Source organism: Zingiber officinale, chromosome 6A (genome assembly GCF_018446385.1).
Source record: "Zingiber officinale cultivar Zhangliang chromosome 6A, Zo_v1.1, whole genome shotgun sequence".
NCBI lineage: Eukaryota > Viridiplantae > Streptophyta > Magnoliopsida > Zingiberales > Zingiberaceae > Zingiber > Zingiber officinale.
Window position 1 is genome coordinate 104,233,939 of NC_055997.1, and position 25,339 is coordinate 104,259,277.

Sequence of the window (25,339 nt, forward strand, 5' to 3'; positions counted from 1 at the left end):
TGCCTACAAGGTCTCCAAGGATCTCTCAATTGTTAAGTTAGATGAATTTTTTTGTGAAATGGAACTTCATGAATTTGCTAACAAGGGTCAAAAAGAGAAAGGTATTGCTTTAGTTGCAGGAGAAAAGAGCAAGGATGGAAGGAGGAAGAAAGAAAAGAAGAAGGAGAAAGAAATTCCTACATCCTCATCCTCCTCCGAGTCCGATGATGAAGGTGAATCATCATCAAGCGAGATGGCCAACTTCGTGAGAAGAATCATGAGAAGGAGCCGAAGATACAAAGGGAAAGGTAAGTATATTGATCAAAATATTGATAAGACTAACGTTACTTGTTATGAGTGTAGCAAGAAAGGACACTATCGGAGCGAGTGTCCGAAACTCAAGAAGAAGGAAGAAAGGGCCAAGAAGAAGAAAGCTCTCAAAGCTTCTTGGGATGAATCCTCCTCAAGCTCATCGGAGGAAGAGAAGGAGAAAAGCACTCGTCAATTAGCACTCATGGCAAGGGAGGAATCGGACTCCGGAAGTGATACATCAGCCGCGGCTTCATCATCTTCGGATGATGAAGAGGTAACCTCTCCACTTTTAGAAAAATGCTATAAGACTATTGCTCACTTATCTACACTGCTTAAGAAATCAAAAACTGAAATCAAATTATTAAAAGAAGAAGTAGAACACTTGAAGACTCTTAGGGAAGATGAGGTTGATGACCTTCATCAAGAGCTTCTTGAGGATGAAAATAATGTCCTAAAGAGTGAAGTTGAGAAACTCAAGAAAATGCTTGAGAAATTCTCAACTAGCTCTAAGACCTTAGATATGATTCTAAATGCCCAAAGGGCGGTCTACAATAAGGCTGGATTAGGATACCAACCTAAGGAGTCTAGTTTCATTTCCTTAGTGTCTAGAACCCAATGTCATAGATCACATGCTTCTAGGGTTCATGAGACTAGGAAGGGTGTGACCAAGGCATGGGTTCCTAGGTCTTTCATTGTAGATGCATTAGGTCCCAAGATTTGGATACCTAAAACATCTATCTTTCGTGTCTTGTAGGCATTTGTTAAGGGGGAGCATCTATCAACTTGGTTTGTTGATAGTGGATGCTCCAAGCACATGACCGGGGACAAGTCACTCTTTACTACCCTTCAAAACAAAAATAGAGGTAATGTGTCCTTTGGTAATAATGGTAGTCTTAAGGTTATAGGAGTTGAAGATATTCAAATATCCGAATGTCTCCAAATCAAAAATGTCCTTCTAGTCAAGGGGATGACTTTTAATCTCCTAAGTGTCAGCCAATTGTGTGATACGGGTTACACAATTGAGTTTCATTCAAGTCAATGTCTGGTCAAACACATTGACACACTTGACACGGTACTAGTAGGCACAAGGGTAGATAACATTTACCAAGTATCCTTTAAAAGTGCTACTAATGCCTCTGCTAAGTGTTTCATGTCAAAAGAAGAAGAATCATGGTTGTGGCATAGAAGATTGGCCCACGTAAACATGAAGAATATTCGAAAGCTGGCCAACAAAGGATTAGTGCGAGACTTACCAAGCATCAAGTATCAAAAGACAAAACTATGTGATGCATGTCAAAAGGGTAAGCAAACAAAAGCGGCTCATAAAGGTAAAAGCGCTGTAAGTACATCTACTGCTTTAGATTTATTGCATATGGATTTGTTTGATTGCAGTAATGTTATTTCATTGAATGGGAGTAGATACTGTTTAGTGATCATTGATGATTTTACTAGATATACATGGACCTTCTTTTTGAAAAATAAGGATCAAACCATAGATGTTTTTGTTTCTTTTTGTAGAAGAACTGAAAATGAAAAATCGACAACAATTAAAACAATTAGAAGTGATCATGGTGGAGAATTTCAAAACCTTAGATTTTTAGAGTTTTGCCAAGAAAAAGTATATAGGCATGAGTTCTCTACTCTAATGACCCCACAACAAAATGGGGTTGTAGAGAGAAAGAACCGAGTTTTGCAAGAGGCTGCACGAAGCATGCTCAATGAGTACTCATTACCGAGCTACTTATGGGCTGAAGCGGTAAATACCGCTTGCTATGTGCAAAACCGAGTCTTGATACATAGGTTTTTAGGAAAGACCCCCCATGAACTTTGGTTTGGGAAACCCCCTACAATTAAACATCTTAGGGTGTTTGGTTGTAAGGTGTTTATCTTGAACACCAAGGATCATCTTGGAAAGTTCACGGCTAAGGCTGACGAAGGGATACTAGTCGGGTACTCTCTAACCAGCAAAGCCTATCGAGTCTATAACAATAGGACTAAATTGATTGAAGAGTCCTCTGATGTAGCATTTGAAGAAATCCCTAAATCAAATGATCAATCAAGGGATGTAGGAGAAATTCAATTTGAACTTAGAAATCTAAGTTTAAATGATCAAAACATAGAAAGAGTCGAAGTTGACTCCGATGACGATGAGCAAAGACAAGAGAGGACTCAGTCTGATCCTTTACCTGATACTGAGCCCTTGCCTGTGTCTAGTGAGACCATTCATGAGGCACCGCCAACACCAAGGCAATCTAGGATAACCTCTAGTCATCCCCAAGACCAGATTGTGGGAGACATTCAACAAGGGGTTAGGACTAGGTCATTCTTTAGAAATGAGTCTAATGAGGTCGCCTTGATCTCAGAAATCGAACCAAAATTAGTTGATGAGGCATTGCACGATTCTGATTGGATCATAGCTATGCAAGATGAGTTAGGTCAATTTGAAAGGAGCCAAGTGTGGGACTTAGTTCCTAGACCTAAGAAGACCACCATTATTGGAACCAAATGGGTCTTCAAAAATAAGTTAAACCAAAAGGGAGAAGTAGTAAGAAACAAGGCAAGACTTGTAGCCAAGGGCTATAGTCAAGTCGAAAGTCTCGATTATGATGAGACTTATGCTCCCGTGGCTCGATTAGAATCCATTCGCTTAATGCTAGCTTTTGCTGCACATAGAGGCTTCAAGCTCTATCAAATGGACGTCAAATCAACCTTCTTAAATGGTTTCATTAAAGAAGAGATCTATGTTGAACAACCACCGGGGTTTGTGAATACCGAAGCTCCAAACCACGTGTACAAGCTCAAGAAAGCTCTTTTTGGGCTTAAACAAGCACCTCGAGCTTGGTACGAAAGGTTGTCAACTTACTTACTAGAAAAGGGTTTTGTAAGAGGTCAAATAGACCCAACACTATTTCTGCGTAGAGATGGTGAAAACATATTTGTAGCCCAGGTGTATGTCGATGACATAATTTGTGGCTCAAATAACAAGGGTTATTTGAATGAGTTTATCACTCACATGGAAAGTGAGTTTGAGATGAGTCTGGTGGGAGAATTGACATTCTTCCTTGGACTTGAAATCAAACAAACTCGAGATGACATTTATGTCCATCAAACAAAATACACTCAAGAGATGCTCAAGAAATTCAAAATGAGTGACTCTAAGGAAGTATCCACTCCAATGGCGACGAACACTCGCCTAGACAATGATGAGAATGGAAAACCAGTTGATCTAACGCAATATAGAAGCATGATTGGTAGTCTTCTATATCTCACAACTAGTAGGCCGGACATACTTTTTGCTGTGGGCATGTGCGCTAGATATCAAGTCTGTGCCAAGGAATCTCATTTAATTGCAGTTAAGAGAATTCTGAGATACCTTAAGGGCACAATTCGAGTAGGTCTATGGTACCCTCGCACGGAGTCTTTTGACTTGATAGGTTATACCGACTCTGATTACGCTGGGTGCAAATTGAATCAGAAAAGCACTAGTGGGGGTTGCCAATTTTTAGGTTCATCATTGGTTAGTTGGTCAAGTCGGAAGCAACATTGTGTTGCTCTCTCCACAACCGAGGCTGAATACATTGCCATGGGAGAGAGTGTATCACAATTATTGTGGATGATCCACACTCTAGAGGAGTATGGGCTTTCGTATAAGGGAGTGCAAGTGTTGTGTGACAACATCAGCACAATAAACCTAACAAAAAACCCAGTCCATCATTCAAGGACCAAACATATTGAAGTGCGTCACCACTTCATTAGAGATCACGTAGCTAGGGGAGACATTGCACTCACCTATGTTGAGTCAAAGTCAAACCTAGCCGTTATTTTCACCAAACCTCTTCCGGAAAATGAATTTAGTCATTTGAGGAGAGAATTGGGAATGTGTTTGGCTCAATAGGCCATTAGGAATTCATCATGATCAATAAGGACAATTAAAACAACAAGAGAAATAGGGAAATTAATTTGGGCAACTTGGGAACATCTCACACAAACTATAAGGTTTAACAAATAATTTTTGTTTGCTAGAAATGGGGTGAGATGCTAGGATCAGCCAAATTATTCAAAATGTATCATGCATCCCTTGAATAATTAGGTTGAAGAGACATAAAATGAGTATGGGAAAGACCATTACATAATTCATGTGTATTTGGTTCCTAGATCTTACTCATATATTCCAACCAAGGAAACTTGGTTGGACCTTTACCTAGAAATTATGAAACTTTGGTTGACGGACTGTTCGATACACTTGAACGATGATTTTCATGATTTTGATTGATACTAGGACAAGTCCTTGAAAGAATGATAGCAAGTTGGTTATATTTTGACAAACTTGAAACTGAACATAACAAAGATAAAAAATTTCAATTTTCAGGCCTTAAGTTGTGTGTATTCTAAATGTCTGCAACTTTAGGGCTATAAACTAGTTCAGACCATAATTTTTAGGTAATCGTTATGCTTGTAGATCCTCCAGGTTCTAGGTTCTGAACTTGGAAGCTTTCCTAGAGAAACTTCCACGAACTATCGAACATCTCTATGAATTTCAGTTACTGAAATTACTAATTTCAGTTACTGAAATTACTAATTTCAGTTACTGAAATTACTAATTTCAGTTACTGAAATTGCTGGAGATCTAAGTATCAGACACTGATCGGTCTACGGACCGATCAGGTCAGCCTGGCACGCTACTGATCACTTTCTGATCGGTCTACAGATCGATCAGGGAGTTCCTTGATCGGTCCGGAGACCGATCAGATCTATCCGGTCCACAAGCCACTGATCATTCTCTGATCGGTCTACCGACCGATCAGGAAGTTCCCTGATCGGTCCAGGGACCGATCAGCGAGTACTGATCGTCTCCTGATCGGTCTGCGAACCGATCAGGATGTTCCCGGATCGGTCCAGGGACCGATCAGGAGGCTCCTGATATCTCCTGATCGGACAGCCGTCCGATCATTTCATCAACTGTACACCCATCAATAAGTCCTTAAATCTTCCCGATCCCTTCTTTTCTTCTTTCACGCGGAACCCTAGCCGACTCTTCCCTACACCTTCTCTTCCCTTCTCTTCTCTTAGCACGCCGGAACCCTAGCCGAAGCTCTAGCCAACAGCTCAATGGCACCAAGGTAACTCCTTACTTCTCTAGAACTTGGCATTTCGATTTCATTTCTCACCATAACTGTGGTTTTTGTTTCGGGTGGCTCCTGTGCTCCTTTATTTCCCATTGTATCCCATTGTTAACTCTTAGAAAGAAGCCAGTGGGTGAGGGGACCTCTAAGTCACCTGAGAAGTCGAAGTCTAAGGGTCCTTCCCGACCTCAACCATCGGTTTCCGGGAGATTCCCGAACCACAACTTTGAGAAAGCCTTTAGACAAAGAACCTTTAAATTACTCCCTTGTAGGTCTGTAGATCGTAAATTCATGGACGAATTTTGTCCAACTGTGTCTGAAATCATTGCCTACTATAGACTTGACTCACTTGTCTACTTAGAACGGGATATCAACTATGACTTGGTCTCTGAGTTTTATAACAACCTTCATCAGACTACTGATGTGGGTTATAAAACAAGAGTTGCTAAGCGGACTCTTGATTTTAGTTTCTCATCCTTCTTTGACTATCTAGATTGTCGGAGGTGTTCCGGTAATGTCTTTTCGATATTTCCTGATTTACCAGATCCTTTACCTCCACCCTTTGATATCTCATCTGACGATATTTATGAGTACTTCTTCAGACACCCTAGACCGGGTGGTCTTGATGAGCTAGATGTTGACTTTCCTACCTTTGCAGCCTTGAGATTATCTCCTCAAGACTACATTCTTTTCAAAATTGTCACAAACTGCCTTCTGCCTATCACATCTAAACCATTGTCTGAGATCCGACCATATCATTGCCTGATGCTTTATGGATTGCGTCGGCGTCTCGACTTTGACATCGTATCTAGCATCTACTCTTCGATCATCTCCTATAGTGAGCCGAGCGGCTACACTGTTTATATGCCTTATGGGCATATAATTACAGATTGGCTCGAGACTCTTCAGATTGATGTCTCTAAGGGTAGAATAGTCAAGATGGTCAGACAGGATTGCAGACTTGGGAAGCGGGCATTTTCCAAGTCTGGAATCATAGGACAAAATGGGGATGTTTGGTGGAAGGATGGGAGAGCTCTGGGTGAGTTACCACGGGGACCTCCACGACAGGTTGCAGTTGCTCCTGTTGCTGCTCCTCCTGCTGCTGACGATGGAGAGGCCGATCCTGATCTGCGATGGCAGATCGTCGAGCTGGAGAGTCGCTTTGATCGGCACGATGAGCTGCTGGTTGCTGAGCTTCACGGGCTGCGCGTCCGGATTGACCAGCGCTACGATGCGACACATCAGGTGATTATGGATTGGATGGCCAGATACCCACCTCCGCAGGATTTCCCGGGCTATCCATCCTCGAGCAGCGGCATGCCACCTCAGGGACCCATTCCTCCCGTTGATGATGCTGATGCTCCTCATGATGAGGAGGCTGAGTGATATACATTGTTCTATGATGTCATTTTGACTGTCTATGTTTTTAGATGTTGCTTGTTGGATATTTTATGTCTGACCTGGATGCTTGTTCATTTCATCTATGTATACTGTTTATTTTCTTTCTTTATGTTTCACTCCTTATTGGTTTTTAATATGCTGTTCATATGCCATGTATTGTATGTCTCTTTTCTCTTTATCACTGTCTTATAATACATTTAGAGGGTGTTCTAGGTAAATTAAGAAAAAGACAGTATGGGTTAAGGGGGAGTCCTTACCATTCTCTTACCTAATTCGCACCTTTTCGGTGTTTGACAAAGGGGGAGAGGATAACTAAGTTTAGAGATAAATGAAAGTTTGGCTTTAGGGGGAGGACCTTGATTCCCCTATCCTTACATGGTGTTATATCTGTCTTAGGGGGAGGATCTTGATTCCCCTAAAATTAGGGAAATATGGAAATATGAACATTTCTGATCTAAACTTAAATCGTGTTGTCAAACAACAAAAAGGGGGAGATTGTTGATACAGTCTGACCTGGCTGTTGTTTTGATGTTGACACTGATTTAAGTTTGTATCAGATATTAATTAAACTCAGATTGATTAATGATCAAGGTTGATCATGAGGAGAGGAAAAGTCCAAGTACGGATAATTGGCACGCGAAGTCAGAGAGGGCTCGGTATCTCGTCCTCTGGACCGGACGAAGTCGGAGAGGACTCGGCAGCTCGTTCTCCGGACTAGGTCAGAGAGGGCTCGGTAGCTCGTTCTCTGGACCGGACGAAGTCGGAGAGGGCTCGGCAGCTCGTTCTCCAGACTAAGTCCGAGAGGGCTGTTGTTCTGCTCTTGACACTGATTGAAGTCGGGCTCAGCTCCTCGTTAAACTCGGACTAAGTCAGAGAGGGCTCGGTAGCTCGTTCTCTGGACCGGACGAAGTCGGAGAGGGCTCGGCAGCTCGTTCTCCGGACTAGGTCAGAGAGGGCTCGGTAGCTCGTTCTCTGGACCGGACGAAGTCGGAGAGGGCTCGGTAGCTCGTTCTCCGGACTAGGTCAGAGAGGGCTCGGTAGCTCGTTCTCTGGACCGGACGAAGTCGGAGAGGGCTCGGCAGCTCGTTCTCCGGACTAGGTCAGAGAGGGCTCGGTAGCTCGTTCTCTGGACCGGACGAAGTCGGAGAGGGCTCGGCAGCTCGTTCTCCGGACTAGGTCAGAGAGGGCTTGGTAGCTCATTCTCTGGACCAGGAAGACGTTAGGTTTTAGGGCTGGGAGGCTCTAAAACTAACTCAGGGACTTTGGATCGGTCTGTTGATCGATCCAGTGATACCTTAGGTATCTGATCGGTCTGTGGACCGATCAGAAACCTCACAGAAGCTTTCTGTGGGTTATCTGATCGGTCTGTGGACCGATCAGTTAACACACAGAGTATTTCTGTGGGCTATCTGATCGGTCCGGTGACCGATCAGAGATAAGCAACGAAGCCACAGAACCGTAGGGGGATCGATCTGTGGACCGATCCACGCACAGGCTGATCGGTCCACAGACCGATCAGACACTTTCCGGACTGATCAGGATGAGTCCTGATCGGTCCAGAGAGCTATGGATCGGTCTGTTGACCGATCCACAACTTGTCGTTTGTTTCTGCTGCTTCTCTGATTTTTCTGATTCACTTCTGATTCACCTGATCAAATCATCTGCTGTGAGATTTTTAAGTTACAGGTTGCAGGTATCGTGACATTGGTTAATTTCAAATGAAGCTCCATCAGAAGAATAAGAACAAGTGCCCTTTATGCTGTATTTCACTGCAAGTGATGTAATTCGGGCTTCAACGATCACTGGCCGCGATTAGTTGGACTCTTGCTCATTGGTTCGATCTCAGAGACACCAGTGAAGACCATGGATGGTATTGGTGTGAGTTTAGAGAACCAGATGAGAAGCAAGAGTGATTGGCGACGCCTGAGTTGGTTGCAGAGATTCGACACAGGTGACAGCGATTCGGGACAGTGAGGAAGCAGAATAAGAAGAAGGAAGAAGAGAGGTTCGCTAAGGTTATGGAAAAACTCTCTGTCGATCAAGAGGCTGTGTGTGTTGTTGAGCTCTTGGCTGATTCCTTCTGTCTTTGCATTTGTGCTTCGTGGCTGTAAGTTCATCTGTTCAATCCTTAGCCACTGAACTCTGTAAGTAATTGTGCTTCACTTTCAAATCTATTTTGTGATCTTTGTGGAGAGGTTACTCCACCGAGAAGGAGAAACATTTAGCCGGAATTTGTCCGGGGTGTGATCTACCGAACGATCAAGGGATCGTCCACCTTACGGACACGCCGAGGAGTAGGGGCAAGTTATCCCCGAACCTCGTACATACTTGTGTAAGCTGTGGTTTGTGCTTCTTTCCTTGCATCAGTTTTATTTTTGTTTATTTCCGCTGTGCTAACAAGCTTTTGTGAGGAATTGATTGAGTTTTTAGTGGAGGCTATTCACACCCCCCCCTCTCTAGCCATCCCAAGATCCTAACAAATATGACCAAGGGTTGACCCAAACAGGACCTGATGTTTGGGAGAGAGAAGTCTAGTCAGAACTAGATGACTAGCAAAGGTAAGTCTTAACCAAAGGTTAGGCAAAGTGGAAATCCCGGTGAGTGAAGTTGGGCCCTAGTGAGTGAAATTAGGTGGTGGAAGTCCCGATGAGTGAAGTCGGACCCTAGTGAGTGAAGCTATGTGGTGAAAGTCCCGGTGAGTGAAGCCGGGCCCTAGTGAGTGAAGCTAGGTGGAGGAAGTCTTGGTGAGTGAAGTCAGACCCTAGTGAGTGAAGCTAGCTGGAGGAAGTCCTGGTGAGTGAAGCCAGACAATGGAAGTCCTAATGAGTGAAGCTAGGCAACCCTAGGAGGTAACCCTAGGTTATACTTGATATCTGTTAATATTGTGCTAACTCAGTGTTGCAGGGAAGCTCGGCTAGGTCGACGGGCTGACCAAGTAGCTGACACGAAGTACAGACGGGTCGAAGGGTTGACCGGACGTCTGGCAGGTAAGTTAAGGTAAGTCACTGGAAGGGAGTGACTGTGAGGACGCGTTCCAGGGAAGGGAACATTAGGCGTCGATCCGACTTAGACCCATTTCGGATCTCTAAGTCGAGATCGTGACTAGATTCCGGTCTCGAGGAGACGGAATCTAGTTAATACTCTGTTTGTTAGACTTTAAACTGTGCTAACACTTTATTTTGCAGGATAATATTATTTGCATTTTGCCTCAGACTAACTCTTTCTTGCAGGAGAAGGATTTTCTGGAGAAGAGTGGTCCGGACGCCCGGGAGGGATCCGAGCGCCCGGAGGTGAAATTTTATCAGCAACATCATTTCGCCACGTGGAGCGCCCTGGTTGGCTCGACTACGTCATACTCAAGGCGCCCTGGAGGTTCTAGGCACCCCGAACCTCCTATATGAGGAGGGTAAAGGCTGGAGTCATTACAACAATGAAAGAACTACTCTTCTGTGCTCCTGCGACACTGCGAAAGCTCTCCGACAAAAGTGCTAGTTTGTTTTGCCTTTCTTTTCTAATTGTCTGGGTTTCTTCGCTAATTAATTCTTGTACTTAGTTTGTAATAAATTCTCAAATTATTAGTGATTGCCCATCGAAAGCACCCTTGCGTGTGGGCCTTGGAGTAGGAGTCGACATAGGTTCCGAACTAAGTAAAACTACTTGTGTCATTCTTTTTGCTTTACTTTTTCCTCTGTGTACTTTACTCGTTTAAAATTTTAAATCGTTATTCACCCCCCTACTCTAGCGAATATCTCGATCCAATAAGTGGTATCAGAGCCGGTACCGCTCTGAATTGGTGCAACCACCAATCAAGCAAGGGAGGTTATTTTTCAAAGTAAAATAGATATTGTTTGGGTTTAAAAAATATCCTTACGTTTTTCATTTTTTGCCTCCAAAATCATTTTTGAAATATACATTCTCATCTTTTCACCATTAGTCGATATTAGCAAAATATCGTATTTTCAAAAAATTGTAATAATATTTTTTTGATATGTTTTATTAATATTTTATTATTTTTTTTTTAAAAAAAATCATGCATATTTTCATCTCCTGCACTACTAATCCAAGACCAAGTCTTGGGATTCCTTTTTTTTTTTATGTGTGTAAGGTAAAAATGGCCCAACTAGAAGGACGAAGCATTCATGAACCACCTCAATATGAGATATACGAGAGGCATGTTTTGAATGCAGTAAAAGAGGGCACTACAAAAGTAAGTGCCCCACCTATAAGACTCGAACCACACAACCAGAGGTAAAGGAGAAGCCAACCCCTAAAGTTCAAAAAGGCAAGGAGCATATCCAATGGTTCAATTGCAAAAAGATGGGTCACTATAAACCTCAATGCCCAGAAAGAAGACCCAAGGATTCAGGGAGAGCAAAGGTTAGTAAATTTACAATACATGACAGTCCAATGTTTTCTACACATGTTAATAAATTAGATAATCATCATTGTTCTAGTTTGGATTTACCTCAACAATTAGATATGCAAGCTCAACCAAATATATTAACTAATAAAAATCTAAACAATAATTTAGAAAATAATTCGTTTGATCTGTAAAATTTCATATTCAATGTTTAGGAACTTCGAAAAACAAATCAATCTTTTGAAAAATAAAATTCATAAATAAGAAAAGATAATTACCAAATTATTAAATCTAGACTTGAATTACAAGTCTAAGCCAAATTTTAAACCAAGATATAATCAAGTATCTTTTGATTATGAAATTAATCAACAGCTTTAATTCAAACAATTCAATTAATTCAAAATTAAAAATTAATAAAAACTTAAACATTAAATACACTCTTTTAAATAAGGACAATTTGACCAATTCAATTAATTCAAAATTAAAAACTTAAATTTAAAATTACAAATCAAACATTAAATCTTAACCAAAACTAAAACCTAAATCAGATTAATAATTCAGGGGGAGGCTCTAGAATAGCTGACACCTCTAAAACCAACCTACCCGACAGGGTAACCAAATGTAACATACCCGGCAGGGTAATTAGGATTAGAATAAAAAGGGACAAAGTTTAATTTGAACTACGGTACTGGTGAAGTTTTGGATGATAGTAGGTTAGGGAAGCTTAGTATATGCATGTCTATGAAGATATGACTTCGACCTGGTGCATTTGGCTAAGTGGAACTAACTGAAGCTACCCCTTATAGATCCTGACTAATTAGATCAAGGTTTTGTACTAAGTTAAGTGGATAGGACTATTTGGAAAACCTCGAATGCTTGGTTACTTTAATGATGTCCAAGTGATTCACCATAGCCCAGAAGTTTATCCATAGAATACTTATTTGTTGAGCTCAAAGCTAAACCTGAATCTAACACAAAAGTTAAACCAAACCCTGAAATTGAATCCAACTCATCTCACAAAAATTATACGATCCCCTGATTGAAAATCTTGATAAGGTGAGATGACTAAGGGCTTCAAATCGAATCGCACTAAATCAAATTAAATCTAATTAAAATTAAATTAAAATTAAAATTAAAAAGTAAAAATTTAAAATTAAAATCAAATTAAATAAAAAAAATTTAAAAATTTCTTTAAAACTTATTTTAAAACTCTTTAAAAATTAATTTAAAAATTATTTAATTTTTTTTTAAAAATTCTTCAAAAATTTTCTAAAAATTATTTTTAAAATTATTTCACAACTCTTTAAAAAAATTATTTCAAAAATTATTTAAAAATTATTTCATAAAATTCTTTTAAAATTCTTGAAAAATTATTTCAGAAATTATTTCATAAAATTATTTCATAAAATTATTTTAAAATTATTTTAAAATTCTTTAAAAATTATTTCAAAAATTATTTTAAAATTCTTTAAAAATTATTTCAAAAATTCTTTAAAAATTATTTTAAAAATTCTTTAAAAATTATTTTAAAACTCTTTAAAAATTATTTCAAAAACTCTTTAAAAATTATTTCAAAAAATATTTAAAAATTATTTTAAAACTCTTTAAAAATTATTTCAAAAATTCTTTAAAAATCATTTTAAAAATTCTTTTAAAAATCAATTTAAAAATTCTTTTAAAAACCACTTTAAAAATTATTTTAAAAATCACATTAAAAATTCTTTTTAAAATCACTTTAAAAATTCTTTTTAAAATCATTTTAATTTTTTTAAAAAAAATTATTTTAAAATCATTTTAAAAATTATTTAAAAATCATTTTAAAAATCCTTTTAAAAAATTCTTTTAAAATTATTTATAAATCATTTAAAAAAATCTTTTTAAAATTATTTAAAAATTCTTTTAAAATCTTCTAAAAATTATTTAAAAATCATATTAATAATCTTAAAAATTAATTTATATTACAAATTATTTTAAAATTTAATTTTAACTTAGAAATTAATTTAAATTAAAACTTATGTTAAGATTTAATTTTAACTTAGAAATTATTTTAACTTAAAAATTAATTTAACTTAAAAATTTTCTTAAAAAATATATAAAAAATTATTTTAAAAATTGTTTTAAAAATTATCTTAAATATTATTTCAAAAATTATTTTAAAAATTAACTTAAAAATTATTTTATCAAAATTAAAACTAAAACTAAAATTTTAAATGAAATTTAAAATCAACTTAACTAAAAATTAAATTAATTAATACTGATTAAATTAAATTTACAATTTACTAAACTAAATTAAACTAATTAAATTATGTTAAGTTAAAAATTAAACTTTAAACTTAAAATAAAAATTGAATTTAAAATTAAATTTAAAATTAAAATTAAAATTAAAATTTAATTATGTTAAACTTAAACTAAACTCAAACTTAAAATTAAAATTAATTTTAAGTCTATGTTACTTAAATATAATTTAACAACTTGAAATTAACAACTTATTTAATTTACTTAATTACTAATCTTATTTTTAAAAAATTAATAGATTAATTAATCTAATAATTTATTCAACTTCGAATTAATACTGACTACAAACTTAATTAATACTTAAATTAAATTTAAAACAAAAATTAAAATAAATTTTATAACTAAGATTGTCATTAAATTAAGTCAATCAATTAATACAAAATTTAAGCTATTTTAAACAAATAAGTATTAAATTAGTGACAAATTATTTTAATACATCTAAATCTAAAATTAATTATCTTTTTGTTTAATAAATGAACAATTATACCAAATATGTAGAGATAATTATGTAGGAAAATATTGCTAACCCTAAATCCCCTAGAACACTTTGGTACCCAAACTCCAGTGTTGACTTCAGAGGGAGTGTTGACGTCAGGAGAGGTGTTCTTGAGAATTATGTTTGTAAAATCTTTTGAAAAATTATTTTTCTAAAAATATTTGAAAAATATATAAATACGAAAATATTTTGAATAACCTTCTCACACTTTATTTGAAATTTTTTCTGAAAATATTTTCAAAACTTTTTTAATCATTTTTGAAAACTATTTTACAAATTTAGTTTATATAAAAAAAACACTCTATGCTTTTCAAAAATCATTACGACTTAACATATTTTGAAAAATTATCGTGTTACTTAATAAACATTTTAAAACTTAAGTTGACAAGGTCTTCTTAAGAGGTTTTGGTGCACAATCACTTTCAAATTTTTTTTGAAAATGTTTTGAAAACTCACTTTCAAACTTTGTGTTCTTTTAATTTGGATTAACCCCCTAGACACATAGGAAGTTTTACTTGTGGTTAACAAAAAGCCCTAAGAATGTGTCAAGTTAAGGGGGAGCCCTGATTGAAAGACTAAAAGTACTCTTTAAAAATTACTTTTGCAAAATCTTTGAAACTAAGTTTGAAAAATTATTTTCAAAATCTTTCTTTACTTTACAATTTTTTTGTGAAAACACATCGAAAAATATTTTTAAAAACTATATCTATACTTAGACTTTCAAAAGTTATTAAATATAAATATACGTTGAAAGGTATTTTTACAAACACTTTGGAAAGTCTTTTTCACACATTGTTGATGCAAAACCTAATAGAAACTAACCTTAAATTCATATTATTTTGATATGTGCGCCAAAGGAGGAGCAAACTTTTTCGAATTTCTCAAATCTTGAGAATTAACCCTTAAAAGACTCAAGCCTAACTTAAGAAAATTGTATGATACCAAGTGATATCTTAAGTTAGAAAAGTTAAAACATTCCTAACCTATCTCAAACTTTTTCGAATTTCTCAAATCTTGAGGATTAACCCTTAAAAGACTCAAGCCTAACTTAATAAAATTGTCAAACATAAAAAAGGGGGAGATTGTTGGTGCAATCGACCTCTAGGGTTTCGATGTTTGACAATATGATCAAGGGATGGCCCAAACAGGACCTGATGTTTGGGAGAGAGAATTCTAGTCAGGACTAGATGACTAGCAAAGGTAAGTCTTAACCAAAGGTTAGGCAAAGTGGAAGTCCCGGTGAGCAAAGTCGGGCCATAGTGAGTGAAGCTAGGTGGTGGAAGTCCCGGTGAGTGAAGCCGGGCCCTAGTGAGTGAAGCTAGGTGGTGGAAGTCCCGGTGAGTGAAGCTGGGCCCTAGTGAGTGAAGTTAGGTGGAGGAAGTCCTGGTGAGTGAAGTCAGGCCCTAGTGAGTGAAGCTAGGTGGAGGAAGTTTTGATGAGTGAAGCCAGACAATGGAAGTCCTAGTGAGTGAAGCTAGGCAACCCTAGGTTATACTTGATATCTGTTAATATTGTTCTAACTCAGTGTTGCAGGGAAGCTCAGCTAGGTCGACGGGCTGACCAAGTAGCTGGCACGAAGTCCAGACAGGTCGAAGGGCTGACCGGACATCTGGCAGATAAGTTAAGGTAAGTCACTGGAAGGGAGTGACTGTGAGGACGCGTTCCCGGGAAGGGAACATTAGGCGTCGATCCGACTTAGACCCATTTCGGTCTCGAGGAGACCGAATCTAGTTAATACTCTGTTTGTTAGACTTTAAACTGTGCTAACACTTTGTTTTGCAGGATAATATTATTTGCATTTTGCCTCGGACTAACTCTTGTTTGCAGGAGAAGGATTTTCTCGAGAAGAGTGGTCTGGGCGCCCGGAGGTCCGGGCGCTCGGAGGTGAAATTTTATCAGCAACGTCATTTCGCCACGTGGAGCGCCCTGGTTGGCTCGACTACGTCATACTCAGGGCACTCTGGAGGTTCTAGGTGTCCTAAACCTCCTATATAAGGAGGGTAAAGGCTGGAGTCATTACAACAATGAAAGAACTACTCTTCTGTGCTCCTGCGACGCTGCGAAAGCTCTCCGACAAAAGTGCTAGTTTGTTTTGTCTTTCTTTTCTTATTGTCGGGTTTTCTTTGCTAATTAATTCTTGTACTTAGTTTGTAATAAATTCTCGAATTATTAGTGATTGTCCATCGAAAGCACCCTTGCGTGCGGGCCTTGGAGTAGGAGTCGACATAGGCTCTGAACCAAGTAAAACTACTTGTGTCATACTTTTTGCTTTACTTTTTCTGCTGTGTACTTTACTCGTTTAAATTTTTAAATCGCTATTCACCCCCCTCTAGCGAATATCTCGATCCAACAATCATGATGATCGGATGCGAAAGAAAGTAAGGACAAAGTCTCCGAGCGGCGAGTACTAGTGTGTATGCTAACTTTTCAAAGTAGGTGTAGTGGGATTCTGCATCTTTTAATATATGGCTTAGAAAATACATAGGCTATTACTCATGACCGTTCTGCCTTACCAATGCCGAGCCAATCGCATATTCGGTAGATGACAAGTAGATCTAAAGCGGCTCGTCAACGCTCGGCTTGGCCAGTACAGGTAAGGAGTTAAGGTACTCCTTGAGTTCCTCCAGCGCCTTGTCGCACTCCGCGTCCCATTAAAATTTTGTCGCTCGGCGCAACACCTTGAAGAATGGATGACTCCGGTCGGACGACTTGGAGATAAACCTTGATAGCGCAGTGATCCGCCCGATTAGCCGTTGGGCCTCCTTCAAGTTACAGGATAGGGTATGTCCTGTAGTGCCTTCACCTTGCTCGGATTCGCCTCAATGCCCCGTTCGGTGATGATATATTTGAGGAAACGACCACTCTTTGTGCCGAACAGGCACTTCTTCAGGTTCAGCTTTATTCCGTAGGCCCTCAAGGTCCGACAAGTTTCCTCAACATCTGCATAAAGGTCAACAGTTCGGAGGAATTTTATTGATATGTCATCGACATATACCTCCATGTTGTGACCGATCTGTCGTCGGAACACCTTGTTCATCAACCTCTGGTAGGTGGCACCGACATTCTTCAATCTAAACGACATTACATTATAGCAATAGGTTCTATCGGTCGTTATGAAGTTGATCTTCTCTTGATTTTCCCGGGTGAGCGACACTTTGTGGTATCCTTGGTACCCGTCAAGCATGCAGATCAGCTCGCAGCTAGTTGTAGAATCCACTATCTGATCTATCCTGGGCAGCGGATAGAAACCCTTCTGGCATGCTTTATTCAGATCGCGGAAGTTGATGTAGACCCACCACTTGTTGCTCGACTTAGAGACCAACACAACATTGGCGAGCCAGCTCGGGAATTGAACTTCCCAGATGTGACCGGCCTCCAACAATTTTTCTATCTCCGTCTGAATGATCTGATTTTGCTCAACGCTGAAGTCCCTCTTCTTCTGCTTCACAGGCCTAGCATCCAATCAGACATGAAGCTCATGTTGAGCCACGCTCGGCGAGATGCCCGGGAGCTCATGCGTCGACCAGGCAAACACATCATGGTTTCGCTAAGGCAGGCCACCAACTCTGCCTTCTTCTCACTTTCCAGGTCAGCGGCGATAAATGTAGTTGCCTACGACCGAGTGGGGTGGATATGTACCTCCTCCTTTTCTTCATAGGCCAGCGAAGGAGGTTCCTCCCTGATAGCATTCACCTCCAAGCGCGAGTTCTTCCGACCGACCCTTGCTTCGGACTTGACGATTTCAACGTAGCATCGTCGAGCGGCCAACTGGTCACCCTTGACTTTGCCCACCTCGTTGTCCACTGAAAACTTAATCTTCTGGCAAAAGGTGGACACCATCGCTCGAAACTCATTGAGGGATGGTCGGTCCAGTATGACGTTGTTAGCGGATGACACACCGACCACAATGAAGTTTGTGGTTCTCATCCTCTTCAGCTGCTCCTCTTTGAGCGAAATGGCCAATCGTGCTTGGTCGATCGACAACACTTTGTTGCCCATGAATCCATAGAGTGGGGTCTTCATTGGCTGCAACTTGCTCCAGTCGATTTGCTGCTGGTCAAACACCTTCTTGAATATAATATGCACTGAGCTTTCTGTATCAACAAAGGCTCGGTGAATAATATAATTGACAATTATCGCTTGGATGATCAGAGCGCCGTCGTGAGGGATCTCCACTCCCTCTAAGTCTCGGGGGCTGAAACTGATCTCCGATCCTTCGGCCTTCTCCTTACTGCATCCAACCGCATGTATCCCTAATCGCCGGATGTGCAACTTCCTCGCTCGGTTAGAATCACCGTCGGGCTGCCCACCGACGATCATTCTAATTTTCCCCTAGCGGTATTACCCCTGTTCTCCTCTTCTTGAGCCGAGGCTCTGTTCTGCTCAACAGTAGCTCAGGCAGGGCTCGTGTCATTCCTCCGCTGGGGCTGACGATGGCGCCGCTCAGACACCCTCTCTCTTCCACACTTCGGCCAGTTGACCGACATTTATAATGTCGATCGGGTGATGGTGATCGATGACGATATCCTTGTGGAGCCAATCATCTTGCAATCAGAGTCAAATCATAGCAGTCATGCATGTTGTGCGTCGCCGACTGGTGGAAGGAGCATAATAGTGGCGTCCATGCCTTGCCTTTTGCAGTTTTTGGGCAACTGACCGCTACATGCTACACGACATGTGTCCTCAGCTCCTGGTGTTGCTGAGCTCCTCCCGATCGAGGCCCCTTCGCGGATTGATGGCTACTCGATGGTCGCCGCTTAGGAGTTGTTGGGGGCTCGACAGGTGCCTCCTTTCTTCTGGCCACTTGGGCTTCTTCCACGTTTATATACTCCGTGATTCTCTAGAGCAGATGGTCGAAGTCCCTTGACTGCTTCTGAATGAGTAACCAGAAGAATTCCCCTTTGGTGAGGCCTTGGGCGAAGACGTTCACCAACACTTTTGCAGAGATAGAGGAAATATCCATGACCACCTAGTTGAAGTGTTGGATGTAGGCCCTCAGTGTCTCCCTAGGCCCTTGTTTCAAGGAGAACAGATTGACGCTTATCTTCTGGTGGCAGTAACTACTGGTGAAGTGGTGTAGGAACGCCACCCGAAAGTCCTTGAAGTTGTGAATGGATCTGTTAGACAATCTCTTGAACCAACGCTGTGTTGATCCAGAGAGGGTGGTGAGAAAGACCCGACACTTCACCCCATTGGTGTACTGATGAAGTGTGGTTGCATTGTCAAACTTGGCCAAGTGGTCGTCCAGATCGGTGGTTCCGTTGTATTCTCTGATCATCAGCGGGGTATAGTGCTTGGACAGAGGGTTGTCCAGGATCCCCTACCAGAATTGTTGATTGATCCGCTTGGGTGAATCATCGTCCCTTGGTGCTTTTCCTTTTCTTGCGTCCCGGACAGGTGCGTTATCTGAAGAAGACCCCCGGTCCTTGTCCGCTTGGCCCCGTTCCCCTAATGGAGTTCGGAACAACACGCGGTGGGAGGGGATCATCATGTTGGGTGCCTCCCCGTACGTGCTGGTCAGTTTCTTGTTCTGTCCCCGAATGGATGCATGCTCTGTTCGGTCTCTATATCCTGCTTGATGCCCCATCGCTGATGCTGTGAGCTCATGCATTTGGCGCTCAACCAGTGCTTGTTGTTGTTGTTGCTCCTCTATCCTTGCCGCTCGGGCTTGTATAAGCATATCGAGCTCCTACTTTGTCAGCGTCACCATTGTGAGTCGTCCAGCGTCCTCTATCTTCGTGTTTCGGATGCAGACTATGTTTCCATAGACAGCGCCAAAATGATCCTATTCGAAAATGAGAAGGTGGAAAGGCGGGGATATTTCTGCTACGCTGACTGGCTGTAGACCGCTCTCCGCTCTGTAAAACAAGCATCGTCAGTGCCGAGCCAGGGAAGGGGTCCCCGGTGTTGGCCCTCCAACGCTAAAGTCAATCACTGAAATTGTAGAGGAAAGCGGAGCAACAGTAATGTAAGCGCAAACAGTGAATAACGCGTACCTCCGCCGATGCTTGGACCCCCCTTTATATAGAGCTCTGGTGGGAGATATGCACGCTCCTCGAGGAATGGACATGTTCTCCAATGTGTCCTATGAAAGGGTCTGTCAAGAAAGTGTGTCTGACATCATACCTTAACAGGGCATGCATATCCTTGACAAGATAGTAGAAGCTTCCATCGTACGATCTGCTTGTTGGTCATACCTCGTATCAGCGGCACTGTCTCCCAAAAGGATATCGAGAGATATGACACTGGTCCCGCTGCTTGGCTGAGCGGGGTAGCCACTGAGCCGAGACTCCTCTGCTCTGTCGGCCTCAGCTGCTCTTCCTTGTAGTAACTCGGCATAGTAGCTTGTCCCTCCTGATCGGACAAGCTCTTCGGTCTCCTCAACGTCCTGTCGTTCCGCATTGAGCATCTGGTCGTCTTATCGTATTATCCCGAGCTGGACGGGTGGTCAGCTCGGACAAGTCTTCTGCCGATCGGACACTGATTGCCCCGACCGGCCGTTGTAGCCATCCTCCGCTCGGTCACCGTAGACAAGTCTTTTGACATTTTGACGTTGACCGTTTTGACTTTGATCTCTATCTCAACAGTTGACCGATATCAGATGGGCCCCTTTTATCACCACATCATGAACCATGTTATCCATCTAGGTAGAAAATTAACCTTTAATTTCCAACACATTCAGCAAGTTTAGCCAATTAACCATGTCATTAACCATCTCATACACTTTTATAAGCAATTCTAATCATCTACCATCTCATACACTTTTATAAGCAATTCTAATCATCTGGAACCTTCATTTACTATTGTGAGTTACCTTTTTCCTCATGCCATGCTAATTAACAATTTCACCAACTCAGTAGTAACAATCTGTGGTATAATTTAATTTTTAAGTGCGTATGGACTTATTTGGAAGACCAGATTGTCGCTACTATCACATGGGGCAAATTCGATGGTTGATTCATTTGTTCTTAGAGACAAAATCCCTGCTGAGATTTAAATTTTAGATAATTTAATTATTTAATTATTTGTTAGAGGACTTAATCATTATACCATTACCTCAAGATTATTCCTTGGTTATTGTGAATCACAAATGTATCATTTGATAATTAAGTATTCAATTGACCTCAATCTACCAACTTCGTCAATTACCTAATACCACTCTTAACTCATTAGGACTTCCAATTTCTGAGCCATCGGTAAGGATTTATTCTTGTCGCCTAGCCTCATATCTATCTTGATCCGTTAAAATTTTCGCTTGCATAGCCTTAGTCCTCCATATCTTACATGGCATTGAGGAGCTATTAGGACTTTCATTGTCAACACTAGTTGAACTTCTTCAATAAGTATCTAATTTAGCTTGGATTTCCCATCAAGATCAAACTTAATCCAGCTAGACTCCATTTAATGTTAAGTATTTAATCAACTTTGACCTACCTAAAATATTTCCAACATATTTATTTTGCACACCGTCAGCCTCACATGCGGCCACATAATTGAGAAGTCTAGTCAACCTTAACTAGCAATTGATTGTACCAACATTTACCACCTAACATTGCATTTTAATACCTTGTTAATTCAATCCTTCTATTAGCATCAATATGTGTTTGTCTAATACACAATAGGACTACGAGTTTAGTGGGTAGTAAAAAAAACAATGAATATGTTAACGAGCTTTAAGCTCCAAAGTTACAATAAATAAACACACAATATTTACTAAAACTAGTATAACAATTTGATCACCTTTTATGCCTACCTGATTCTTTTGTTTTGTTTTTTTTTCTTAAAATTTAATTGGTTCTTTTGAGTAGTGCAACAATTATACGCTTGGATCAAAGGGTTTTATAGGAGATTCAAGCAAAAATAGTTTGACTCTTCAAAAGGATAAGTAAAATATTGACAAAAGAGGCTTTAGAAGGTTCAAGTGAATCAACAAAGTACTTTTTTGAAGGCTTATGTAGGCTCATGTAAAAGATGGATAAGGGAGTTCTTTAAAAGGCTTGAGTAGAAGATTATTAAAGGGCTCAAGAGAAGACATAAGCAAAGGATCATTAGCGGTTGTTTAGGAGGCTAAGGATTGTTAGCGAGCTCTTGAGAATAATCGAGTAGAAGATTAACTAAAAGGCTCAAGTAAAGGATCACGAAGACTCAAGAATAGCATCATGAGGTTCTTGAACTGGTACAATTAAAGAATCATTGGTCTTGGGATAGAGTGGCATAACGTGGTAAGAATTTTAATAGTTATATGATTGGTATCATATTGGGTACACTCTAAAGAGTGCAATTTACGAATTAGGAGCTCTTTTAGAGTTGAGCATTGGTGTTTGTTTTGTTGGATATAAGTGATGTGAATGGAGAAGGGATGGAAGAGAAAAAAGGTTTCATTGTGAATGAGACTTTAGTCTCACATTGAAAGTTTCATAGCATGTTGGTTGGTTTATATTAATTCACATGCATTAAGGATATGAACAAATATATGAAAAGAGGTTCTCTTTCATGCGTGGGTACGCAGGGGTGCAAATTTATGGCCCGAATTTACATTGAACCATGTTGACTCGTGTGCGGGCACGATTTGCGTGCGCCGAATGTTGGACCGTTAGATGCAAAATTTATCCAAGTGGAACAACTAACATTTTACCACGTAAATATTTTGCTTCTGTAACGGATGCATTAAATTCGAGATTAATGCAGACTAAATACGAATCTCTTTAATCGACCATTAAAGGTTTCACAGCTCGACGAGTAATTAATCGACCATTAAAGGTTGATCTGAGCTCCTATATAAGGAGGTCAACATCTCTCCACCAGTGTTCCCTCCTCTGTCGCGCAGCTTCTGCTCGGCGGAGTGTCTGTGATAGCAATTCAGTGTCACTCAGTTCGCCGTTCCCACCAGTGCTTGTGGGACCACGGTCAACCATTGTATCCTGAAACACAGACGACCCGAGTAAGCCTCGAAGCATAGTCGGAGGTGAAGCAAATCTGTTTCAACCATTGCATGCCTTGGTCAGTTCTCCCGGTTGATCTCTTCATCCGCCCGGTCGGCCTCTCTGCCCACCCGATCTGCCTCTCGCCAGACTTGTCTGTTTGCCCAGTCTACCTCTCGCTCGGCCGGTCTGCTTCACATGACCTGCCTGTCTATCTGCCTGACCAATCCAGCTCGCCTGACCTGCCTCTCTGTCTGCCCGACCGACCTGTTGCTAGACCTGTCTACTCGCATGATCGGCTCTCTGATCGGACGACTGCTTTGCCCGGTCAACCTCTTTCTGCCTCCCGATCGTGCTGCTCGGTCGGCCTTTCTGATCCGCTGCATCCGCTCGGAATCTTCGCCCGACCAGTCTCTCTGACAACCCGGCCTGTCTGCCCGACTAGCCTATCTGCTTCGCTCGGCCTGCCTCTCGACCCGGCCGACCTCTCGCTCGGCCAATCTGCTTGACCGCTCGGCTCTACATCCTGGTCGGTCGCTTTGCCCGCCTAGCCGCTCAGCCCGCTTTGTCAACACTGTGCAGACTGCCTTCATCACTTGGCAGAAACCAGTCTCTGCTGGTAGCCTGAGATTATCCGCTTAGATCATCTCTGTTGTAAGTTGAATTTAAATTCTGTATAATTTTAAATTCAGCTAAGTCCCTAAAAATCTCTGACAACATATTGTTTATGTTACATGCTTAAAATATAATTTCATGAATTTTAGATGAAGTAGGAGCTGTAGTCCCTTTGAATAAAAATAAGTTGTTTATTTTTTGTCTATAAATATCTAAGTTTAGAATGACAATTATTTTGTAATTTTTTTACAATCAAGTTTGTATTCAATTTCTTTAATTTTAATATGCATCCTTTTACTAAAGTAAATGAAAATGAGTTCATTCCCTTTGAATTTCTTAATGAATTGAAGAAGGGTCACTAATATCACAATGCATGCAAAAATTTTGAAATTATAATAAATATTCTGATTCTTTAGCTATAGTTCATCTTCAAAATTTTTTAAGAATCATATGTTTTTATTTAAGTTTACTTTTGATTTTAGGCCAATATTCCATAGGCAATTTTCCAAATTAGCTTGAATTAGTTTAAATGCTTTTACTAAAATTTCTTAGCAGTTCTAATATTTGAATTTAGCAAGAGTTATTCCATGATAATCAAAGAAATCTTCAATTTTAATTAACAAATTCTTAGGGTTTATTTTTCTATTAAAAATAAAAATCTCTGCATTAGTATCTTTAGACTTATCCGGGTTATTATTTTTAACTTATTATTATTATTATCATTATTATTATTATTATTATTTGCTAGATATGGGGTAATTTAATTGTTGACAAGAATTATAATCCTTATGCTTCTCAACATTATGATCCATCGTAGTTCTAAGCTCATCTTATATTTTGATTTTGTTTTTGCGATTAATATTTATATGCCTAGAATGTTATCCTACACATCCATGCAGGGGCGGATCCAGGATTTGAACATTGGGGGGGCCAAAACTTGTGCCGCTACATTCATTGTCGATGGTGCGGGAGAATTTAGAATTCATTATATATTTAGAAAAACTCGTGACCTAAGTTTTCTATTGGTAGTTTGATATCAATATCTCGAAGTAATATTGTGACATTGAAATAAGCTGTCGGCCCTTGTTTCACATCGGAGCTACATGCGAACTTGTATGGTCTAAAGACCAGTTATATGATAACGTTAGGGTAGAATTCAATTTGCCATCCTTTTGATCATTCACATCTATTCAGCATCTATTACTTTGCATTTCATTATTGCTATTCATAATATGGGTTTATTAATTGGTTAGGTACTCTAATTACTACATCAAGCTGAAGCGTCTGAGTATTCGAATTGCTTTCCTCTCACATTCGTGACATTCTTCACATGCAGGTACTCCTTATCTACAACTCTATTTGCCATCAAACAAAAATATATATAGCTTTCACCTGCTCAACTTCACCTATAGAGCCCAGTAAATTCTTCACTGTTGACCAACATAACTCGATGTTTTTCAGGGGGTCTATTTGTTGATCGCAAAATGCCTCTATTTGGCATCCTATTATCAATATATACACTATTTCCATTCCCTGAATTTTGTAATAGCAGATCTGGAGTTTGTCAATGTTTTTCTTTGGCTTAGTTTATCCTTTGTTGAATGTTCATTGTATCTTATTCTTTGGAACACTCCAGTCTAGTAGATATGGAGTCTGTCAAGTCTGCAACTGAAGAGTAGAGACCTCCTCCACACTGACAGCACCCTACTTTTATCTTTCTCGTTGTTAGCGACCTCAACGCCACTGGCTACGCAATATGCTTCAGTGTTGGGATAAACCTTCACCATGATCCACCAACTTTTGGTTTCTCCGGACGACAATTTTGAAAAGAGATCTC

The 25,339-nt window shown here is 39.9% G+C and overlaps 1 long non-coding RNA gene across 2 annotated transcripts; it reads left to right on the plus strand.

Moving 5' to 3' along the window:
* The first annotated feature begins 24,394 nt into the window (after positions 1–24,394).
* Positions 24,395–25,117, plus strand: LOC121994268. 2 transcript variants are annotated; one of them, XR_006115664.1, is made up of 3 exons: positions 24,395–24,465; positions 24,756–24,838; positions 24,964–25,117. It is a non-coding gene; the product is annotated as an uncharacterized LOC121994268 (long non-coding RNA). The 2 variants fall into 2 exon arrangements; XR_006115662.1 differs by having other exon boundaries at positions 24,756–25,117.
* The last annotated feature ends 222 nt before the right edge of the window (positions 25,118–25,339 follow it).